General features: G+C 42.3%; 1 long non-coding RNA gene across 1 annotated transcript in view; it reads right to left on the bottom strand.

Annotated features, from left to right (window-relative positions):
- Positions 1-4,158: 4,158 nt before the first annotated feature.
- Positions 4,159-9,053, bottom strand: part of LOC144326158 (uncharacterized) — a 73,142-nt gene continuing 68,247 nt past the window's right edge. The window contains exon 5 of the long non-coding RNA XR_013391315.1: positions 4,159-7,551. This is a non-coding gene — a long non-coding RNA (uncharacterized LOC144326158). The remainder of the gene's footprint in view (positions 7,552-9,053) is intronic.

Genomic DNA, 9,053 nt, shown 5'->3' with positions numbered 1-9,053 from the left:
GATGAAATACTTATCACATATGGTTATAGACTTGCATACAATACAGTGCTAAGTAAATGTCCCATCCATGCAAGAATTTCCACTTGTGCAATAGGACTTTCGCCCCTCTCCTTCCCCTGTGCGACCTCTAAAACTGTTCTGGGGGTTCTCACAGCCCTCCAGAGCAGATTTGGGAAGGGTGTGGGGTGTGCATGGGAGGTAGAAGAGGAAGAAAGTCCCAAAACATAAGCGGAAATTATTGTGCTAGCAGGACACTTACTTAGTACTACATTGGATGCATGCCTTGAATTCTAATACAGCTTTTTGGCCCAGCTCTTTGCAATCAGGTGCATTTTCAGCTTACTGCGTATTTTTCTTGTTATGTAGAGTTGCCATATTCTGAAGGAACAAAAAATAGGACAAATTTGCCGACTTCTACTGTTCCCTTAACAGCAGTTTAAGAGCATAAGAACAGCCTTCCGGATCAGGGCAGTAGCCCAACTAGTCCAGCATCCCATTCTCACAGCAACCAACAAAATGCCCCAAAGCAAAGTCTGCAAGCAGGATCTGAGGAGGAGAGCCCTCTCCCCTCTTGCACTTTCCAGCAACTGGTGATCACCATTACGCTGCCATCATGGCTAGTAGCCATTGAGCGCCTTCTCCTCCATGAATTAGTCCATGAATTCCAACTTGGAAAGTCCCATATATATCTGTACAGTTTGAATGTCCCATGCATGCGTATTTTTAGAAGAGTTTCTTTAATAGACAATAATCAGAAAATGTTTTTATTTCTAGCCATTTTTTTCTAGCGTAAAATCATAAACTGAATTCTTCTCAAGCCATCTATATACAACAGTAGAAAGAATGGGAAATTATTCTGTAAAACACTGTCCCAAAACATGGCACTATGAAACCTATCAATGTGCACAAATGTTCTCATACCACTATTATTTGACCAGTTGATGCTAGAGAGAATCTAGATAAGATTTCCAGGTCTTCCATGACAAGACCAATATAAGTAGTTCTAGCTCTTGTCTGTCATATTGACCTTCCTCTCTCAATTTGCATTTATCAATACCTAACAGCCGTCTTCCATGTAGCTACAGGTTCTTTTTTCATCCAGGAATACAAAGATCACAGAAGGAAGCATGCAGTTTGAAGATGCAATTTTTCTGCATACTAGGGCAACAGCCTGTCATCTGGTATGACATCCAAGCATAATGGATCGAGAGGCTGCAATGTGTTCTTTTCTGATGCATGGTGAGTTACCATATGTGCCAAGTACACATGGGAATGTATAGTGTCCAACATGCTACAGTCTGAAATCTGAAGAGTAAACATTTCCCAATCACAGTGAATTGAAGTAGCGCAGTTCAAGAAATACAGTGTAACATTCTATTTTGGTTCTAAGGAATTTATGGTGTCCAATTAATTTCTGTTAGAGTTCAGATAAAGAAATATGAGCACACAGTTAAACTTAAGTCCTTGCAAATTAACATGACACAATTTGCAAGTGAAAAGTTTGCAATAATACATACTTACTAATGACTCAATAGAAGAGGGTCAGATTCTCCAAAAGTATACAATCAGAGAGACATGGGAAGCTGGCTTATACTGACTATTGGTCTATCCTACTCTGACTGGCAGCGGCTCTAAACTAACCTCACAAGCCCTGGGGTTTGAACCAGGAAACCCAACAAAAGGCTGCATCCTTGCCTTCTGTGGTAGGTGGGACAGTGAGAGAATGTGTGCAACATCAGTGTGTTATTGGCAAACAATATACGTAAACTTTGAGTTTGGCTTTCCTAGTGCAGTATAAATACTTAGATATTGGCCTTAAGACTTTGTCTGATCAATAGAATAGTACTTTCTTCCTGCTGTACTTAAGCATCTTCAAAATACATGGAATGCATCACCAAAAGAAGACAAAGGATAACAGGTTTGCAAAAGATTTGCATGTGCCAATTTGCATGTATAGATGACTTTTTTAAAATAATTACTATAATGTAAATAAAAAATATAATACATAGCACTGTAATGAGGGGAGGGGAACATGACTAGGTGACCTGTGTGGGCTGCAGTCCAGGTGCTAACTATGGATAGACAACATCAGGCCTCTGCTCTCCCTTCTTACAAGGGAAAGTCATAGCTCAGTGGTAGAGCATCCTGCTTTCCATGCAGAAGGTCCTAGATTCAATCTCCAGCATCTCCAGGTAGTGTTGGGAAGGGCCTCTACTGGAAACCCCAGCAAGCTGCTGCCAGTCAGTGTACTGAGTGAGCCAAATGGACCATTTGGTCTGGCTCAGTACAAGGCATCTTTCTATGTTCTGGATGGCTGTTCTTGAACCAGAATTCTTCAAGTAAAGAATTATCCTCTGTAATGTGGAACATGTGGAACATCTGATCAGGCTTGAAGAAAAATGTTCACTCTGTAGGTTTGCCACCCACAGCCCAGGCACTGCCCAAACATATTGCACCAAATGATAAGGATAATCGGAGGGCAGCCAACAACAGAGCATCATCAATAAATGGTTATGATTTGGGAACTGGTGGCACTCCACTATACTTAGTATATACTTAGCATCTCTTCTAGTCTAAAGCTTGTCAACCCTTTAGCTCTAAGGTGTAGACTGTTAGCCAAGACTGACTTTAATTTTTTTGGATAGTCAATTGATCCATTCTTGCGAGATCCCACCAGAAATCAGCACCAATGCCAATGCTGCTTCTGCACCAGTGGCAGAGGCAGTAGAGTGGGTGGGGCACCCGCAGGGGCACTGCCTCAAAGTGGCTGCTTAACCGGCCTCATTGGAGGACATTATCTCATTATAACTGACATCTTTCAATTACTTCCCAAAGTTTTTGGTGTGATACCCGCCTAGGATATCTTTTCTATTTCTTTTTTCTTCTGCAGTTTTGTGTGTGTGTGTGTGTGTGTGTGTGTGTGGTCTTTCAGATTGATGGAAACTTAATCCCCAAATAGCTTTAATTAGGAATTTACATATGCAGAGATTTTGAACCACTAGTGGAAGAGTTCTACCATGGAAAGCAGACAGAACAGTGAGAATAACCTCATAATTTCGAAAGGCCGCAAGGTTTTTTAAACCATTTCAGATTGTTTCCCATGTTTATATATAGATATATACACACAGTGTTGCATGTCTGCACATTATCCTAAAATAGGATAATCCTCCTCATTATGCTAAAATAGTTTTATTAACATTTCCAACAAATCTATTGGAGCACACACACACATAAACAAACAGAAAAAGAGACATCTTTTTTTTAAACAAAATAAGGTAGTCAATGTTATACACACTTCAGAACATGCAGCATAATAATTTGGATTATTGCTTGCAAGCCTGAGGATCTTTGAAAAGCTCAAAGGCACTGATGTGCCTCAGAAAACAACCCCCAGAGTTTGGTCAGGTTATTATTGCAATTACTTATTTCTGATCACCAGGGCACTTCAGACAGCTCAAGCAAAACTAGAAATCTGTTACACATTTCTATATGCTGGATACTTAATAAGTGTTTCTTTTTGTTTTTTTTTAAAGCAAACACCCAAGAGAACTGAATTGCGTGATTTACTAAATTGCAAAATTCGTCTTTCCCCCCCACACACACTCTTTAGTATCTCAGGTACAGCCTTTTAAAACTTACTATAATTTATTTTTTTAATATGTTTATGTCCTACTTTTCAAGTGACCTCCATAATTAAACCCAGCAAGCCTACCCAGGCATGTAATCTGAGCATGCAATAATTTTAACGTGTTAGTTTAGTAAATATAATAGCTTTAAAATAACTGACACACACACACACACACACACACACACACACACACACATATTTTAAATATTTGTTTTCATTGGTAGTTTTAAATTCTAAAGACTGTCTTTTGATAAAAGCCTGGAAGCAGTTCTTCAGCTATTTGGGACCCAAGTCATTTGCCTGGCAGCAGTGAAACACAGTTACAACTGCAAAATAGAACAAAAATCTAGGAAATGACAACTGAAAGCATAAAACTAGGAAATGACTCGTAAGTTCTTCCTAATGAAGGAGAAGGGCTTCGTGGTAGGTCACATGCTTTTCATGCAAAAGATCCAAATTTCAAATCCTGGCATTATCTGGTAGAGTAGGAATTGGGGTTGATAGGAGTTGCAGACCAGACCATATGGTGAAGGCTGTTTATTGTACCTACTGTGGAATCAAGTGCCACTTTGCCAAAGCCTCCAGATGCAGGAATGAGGTCAAGTCTGTAAAAGTGGGAAGGAGTAAAAGTCAAAGGTATGTGTGGAAAGGAGAGCTGCAGGAGGAAGCAGCAGCAGGCCTGAAATATAGGAAACTCCACTCTACCAATCCATCCATTCCCTTGACCCTGAGAGAGACTTCTTGAGTAAATAGCCTACCGAAGAGTGAGGGGTAGGTCATGGTAAGGGTCCACTGAAGAACAGGGAAATGTGCTTGGGTAACAACATATAACAGACCAGAAGTGGGGAATCTTTTTCCGTTTGAGGGCTGCATTTCCCCTTGGACAATTTTCCAGGGACCACATGCCAGTAGGTAATATGCCAGAAGTGGGTGTGGTCAAACACACATCACTCTCTATCCTCCATCAAGGAAAGATACTTCACACATTCCAGCCAACTGCTCAAGAGTTAAGGTTGGCAGAGGCAATTCCCTTGGTAGTTCCGTAACCTTTGGGAGTTCAGGGGTGGAAGTCTGGAAAAGGGGTTTTTTTTCTGCAGCAAGTCTTAAGCTGTGAAAGTCCCTCCCCACAAAGTTGTATGTGCCCTAGAAAGAGGAGGGGTTCCATTAGGAAAGGAAAAGGAGTGCTTTTGGGGACGCAGGTGGCTCTGTGGGTTAAACCACAGAGCCTAGGACTTGCCAATCAGAAGGTCGGCGGTTCGAATCCCAGCGACGGGGTGAGCTCCCGTTGCTCAGTCCCTGCTCCTGCCAACCTAGCAGTTCGAAAGCATGTCAAAGTGCAAGTAGATAAATAGGTACCACTCTGGCGGGAAGGTAAATGGCGTTTCCGTGTGCTGCTCTGGTTCGCCAGAAGCGGCTTAGTCATGCTGGCCACATGACCTGGAAGCTGTATGCCGGCTCCCTCGGCCAATAAAGCGAGATGAGCGCTGCAACCCAGAGTTGGCCACGACTGGACCTAATGGTCAGGGGTCCCTTTACCTTTTATCTAGGGTTTTGAAAACTAAATATGGTTGAGCTGAGATGTTCAAATGTAGTCTGTGGTTATCCTCAACCTAGGAAACTGAACTAGGAAACTTTCTGCTCCAGTTTCCCCCATTCCAAATCTAAAGTGCATCACTTGCTTTCTAGTCAATTCTGGCCAGTACGTATTGAGTTCAAACAATTCATTGTGTAGGATTATATGCACTTGGGTTGGTGCAACAGAAAACTACCTGTTGTACTCTATGCAGTAATTTATAAAATATTTTTTTAAAAAAACGACGACCAGGTAAAGGACAAAGACAAGCTCCTCTTGAAAGAAGCTGACTTTTTATATTTTTTCCTTAACCATCAGATCTTTACAGCCTTTTATATCAGAGCAAATACAAGCTTAAAAGGAGAGATGGAAACCTTGCATTGTCTGTTGATGCACCATACAAGTGGTCCCAGACGTGCCACTACCAGTTCTGAGGAGTCCTGCAAGCAAGAAAAGAAAAGTCTCTTCTTTCAGCAATTCCTTCAGTATAACAGGTACTTAGGGGGTTATTTTATCCCTTCTTCTTCTTTAAAGCCACAAAGGGATTGTTCTCTGGGACATTTGTCCTGTTTAGTTTGTGCCAGCAGCATTAAAATAGGTGGCTGTTGTACATTATTTTGCATTCATTGGGACACATGCTTTTCTTGACACAGCTGTGTCGTATTTAATACATTAACTGTTCTCTGACATCCCGATTAAAGCATTATATTAAACATCAATCCAGGACTTCAGAAGGGAAAGAAGAATTGCTGGCCACTGTTTGCACACCACTTCAGCCAGTTAAAGCCTATTGCTTATCCAGATTTAGTGACTGCCACACACTCAGAGCCTGAACCCTAAAAGCCTCACTTCTGTACTTGACTGTTGTGCTTTAGATGTCCTGAAAATAGGAGTCCGTTTCTCCACATTGGGTTCAGTTGGCTCCCTCTTTCAGTTCACATTGGCTCACTCGGCCTTCCTCCAAAGGAGCCCAAGGTGGCAAATATGCCCATATTAAAACAATATAATTAGAACTTTTTTAAAAAAAGTTTGAAAACTGCAAAAAGCAATCACCTGCTCTCAAAGCTAATAATTTCTGAGTGGTCAGCCATCAAATAGAAATTCTCCTAATAGTTAATAATGAGTGCAAATGATGCACTGGCCAAGGGATAATGTTTCACAAACAAGGAACCACCAGCAAGAAGCCTCTGTCATGAGTTACCTCCAACCAGGCAACTCCCAGTGGTATCACCACAAACATTGCCTCGCTGCTGATCATAGAAGCCCAATATGGTTGATATTGGGGAACATGTGTTGTTGTTTTTTAGGTACTTGTATCCCAAGTACCTAAAAAAGCATACTCCTCCTCCTGAGAATCAGCTGACTAGGAGCTTCTCCAGATCTACTGTCATTGCATTGTCCTATTCATTTTGGGTTTATAATTTGTATTTATTTTATTTTTTTACTGAGGGCAATGTGACATTGTCATTGTTGTGTTGTTATTCTAGTTTATTTCCCATACAATCCTATTTTTCCTCCTACCACAAAAGAATCTGACATTTCTGAATTATCTGTATTCGTGGTATGTAACTGTCCTGCTGTAGATGTTATTTGATTTTTCCACAATACTGTTGTGAGTTGTTGTGGGAGGGCTGTGTGCCTGAGTCCCTTCCAATTCCTGAACCCAACAAGGATTCAATTGCTGGACTAGCCAGGCCAGCTTCTTGATAATGGCCTAAGTATGGGTCATTGAGGTAAAAAAACCAGAAGCTACTCTGTGCCAGAGGACAAGTGGGTGGACCCCTCTCCCTCACCTGGCTGTTAGTTAGAAGAACAAAATCCAGAGTTGTGTGAGAGTTAGAAGCTAGAAGCAGGCTGCAGGCTGGGCAGATGAGAGAGAGAGAGTCAGGCCTGATTTCCACTGGAATACAAGGCTGTGGCTATGGAAGAAGCAAGACCTTCTTGTGCCATTAATGTTATGAGTCTTCCACTGGTTCAGGTTGCAGATGTGTGTAAATAAACCATATAACATAAAACAGTCTCCACTGTCCCTCATTCCAAGGAAACTGATTCCTGGGTAAGCACCCGGAACCCCTGAAATCTCACACTACATGGGGTAGCATGCAACAATCCTCTACATTTAGTGATCTATTGTTTGAGTCACTGTGGTGATAGGTGACATTTTCTGCAAGTTCCAGTAGGTGCCCTTTTCCAGGGAGATACTGTGGTCCCTCTGCAGCAGTTGTCACGACTGTGTCCCAATCATTGCCTACTCATCAATCAGCAACTCCAGGTAGAATCCGAGTAGAACAAATCCTCCACTGTTCAGTATGGTGAATGCTTCTTTCTTCCATCTGATCTTCTGGAGGACCTGGTGGGACAGCTTTTCAGAATAAAACTCTGAGTAAAACTTAGTTGGCTATGACCCATTCCCCCCCCCCCCCCCCCGGGAAAGTCAGAGGCTCACTATGTCAGGTTCCTACTGGAAGACCGGACAAAAGCTAGAACGTTGGCAGTGGCAAAGTTTTTATCGGTGGTTGCAAGAACAAATGAGCCCTATATTCCAAACAAAGTGCTTGATTAACCTGGAGGTAGGCTGTATGAACTCTGTATTGATTTGTAATGTTTTGTTGGGTCTCTGGACCGTAATAAAGATAGTTGTAGTTGTAGTTAATAAAGTGGTACCTCAGTTGTTGAATGTAATCCATTCCAGAAGACCATTTGACTAGTGAAACATTCAACAACTGAGGCACAATGGGCAGTCAGCAAATTCCATTGAGAAAATGGAGAAACACGCTTCAGAAGCCATTTGACTTCCAAGGCATGTTCGAAAACAGAAGCATTCACTTCCAGGTTTTTGGCATTCAAAAACTGAAACGTTCAGCTTCCGAGATGCTCAAAAACCAAGGTTCCACGGGTGGAGGAGGGGGGTGCGGCCCGCCCCAGGTGTTATCCGTTAGGGGGGGTGACATTGCTGCCCCACCCCCGGGTGCACAGCATTTGCATCGCTCTAGGTGCCGGAGCACCTAGCTCTGCCTCTGAAAGGTTCCACTCTAAATGCAAATATCTCAATAACTCAGGTGCACACCAGTAAATATGAATTTTACTAGTGGAAGGAAAATACAATGGAAGAGGTGTGATGTAAGACGCCTCATTCCAGACACATTCCATCACTAGTATGAACAAGAAGGAGTGCAATCACACCCTCAAAAAACGAATAAAGATCTCTAGAGCAAGCATGGGAAACCTTAGACCCAGAGGCTGAACGTGATCTTCCAGGCCTCTACACCTGGCTATCAAACATTTGCTCAGGCCACACCCCTCAATATCCCTGCCTCACATGTCATTGAACTCTGATAATGCCTCTTGCTTGTCAGGATGGTGACAGACAGGGCTGGGTGAGCATGTGTGGAATCTAGCCTACCTGCCAATGGTAAATTTGCATTTGTTGCTCTGTCCAGTTTTGGCTCTGACCGCACCCAGCACTGCCCAGATGGTTAGGTTGCATATTGAAAGCAAGTATCTCAAAGAACCATTTCATACATTTCAAACCATTAGCTCAGGTTGCCTTTAACACATTGAAATTCTCACTAGCCGATAGAATTCCCTCCTGGCACTTTAATTTGCTAATCCATTCGGAGCTGCAGAGAGGCAGAAGTCACGAATCAGGTCTATTTTTGTGCAGTGTTCCTGCTGCCAGTACAGGGCAGAGAGCAGACTTTCCTGTAATTTCACACTGATTAATTCTGCATGGGATCCAAGAACCTTAATCAAGGGAATTGCCTTGGGTTCCCTGGGAGAATAATTTTCACCAAGACAAACATGGCTGTGTCCCCAACCCTAAAATATAGTGGAGTTCTCTTTGGAGGGTAG

This window comes from Podarcis muralis, chromosome Z, assembly GCF_964188315.1.
Source record: "Podarcis muralis chromosome Z, rPodMur119.hap1.1, whole genome shotgun sequence".
Classification (NCBI taxonomy): Eukaryota; Metazoa; Chordata; class Lepidosauria; order Squamata; family Lacertidae; genus Podarcis; species Podarcis muralis.
This window is presented reverse-complemented; position numbering and strand designations above follow the sequence as displayed.